Below are 984 nucleotides of genomic sequence, written 5' to 3' on the forward strand. Positions count from 1 at the left end.
AATATATATTTATCCATAAATTAATAAATATTAATTCTTCTGTTAAAAACAAATAAAGAAGCTGTGTAGGAGAGTGGTTATTATGTGCAAACCCACATACCTGGGACTGAGCTTTCTGCATGGGAGTCGGAGGCGGAGATCTCAGGTAGACAACCAGACCCATTGCCCTGGAGTGTATTCAGGATCGGGGCGACGGTGACGATCAGCTTGCGATTTTTGTCTTCTAACAGCATGTAGTAAGTGTATGTGAGCTTGATTCCAGATGTTCTCACTCCTCTGGAGCCAGTTGTTGACAGCAGGTATTTCAGTGGGTTCTTCTGACCATGGAAATAACGGTGGTTGGAAACCCATTATACATTGAAACGGAGTGAGTCCAGTAGAGGGTTTTTGTAGTGAATTGTGTGATCTCCTGATTGAGTCGTTCTGTCTGGCCATTGGATTGTGGATGATATCCTGAGGTGAGGTTGATGTTGACATTAAGTTTTTGAAAGAAAGCTGACCATACTCTGGAGGTGAATTGGGGCCCTCGATCCGACACGATGTCCTCAGGGAGCCCATAGAAGCGAAACACAAAGTTGCATAGGGATTCAGCTGTTTCGAAAGCTGTGGGTAGTTTGGGGAGAGGAATTAAACAACAGGCCTTGGAAAAACGGTCTACGACGGTGAGTATTGTGGTGTTGTTATTGGACTTGGGGAGGTCAGTGATGAAGTCAATAGCCAGATGGGACCATGGTCGGTGGGGAACTGGTAAGGGGTGCAACAAGCCAGATGGTAGGTGTCTTGGGGATTTACTTTCATAACAGGTGATGCAACCATGTATAAAGTCTATAGTGTCAATCCTCATGGTTGGCCACCAGAATTTGTTCTGGAGGAGATGGAGAGTGGCCGTAATCCCAGGATGACCAGAGCTGAGCCCCGAGTGAACGTGTTGCATGACCCTTTCACGGAGTTCCTGAGGAACAAAGATCTTATCGGGAGGGCATT

This window comes from Sinocyclocheilus grahami, unplaced genomic scaffold (assembly GCF_001515645.1).
Source record: "Sinocyclocheilus grahami isolate Dianchi unplaced genomic scaffold, SAMN03320097.WGS_v1.1 scaffold1880.1, whole genome shotgun sequence".
NCBI classification, from domain to species: Eukaryota; Metazoa; Chordata; class Actinopteri; order Cypriniformes; family Cyprinidae; genus Sinocyclocheilus; species Sinocyclocheilus grahami.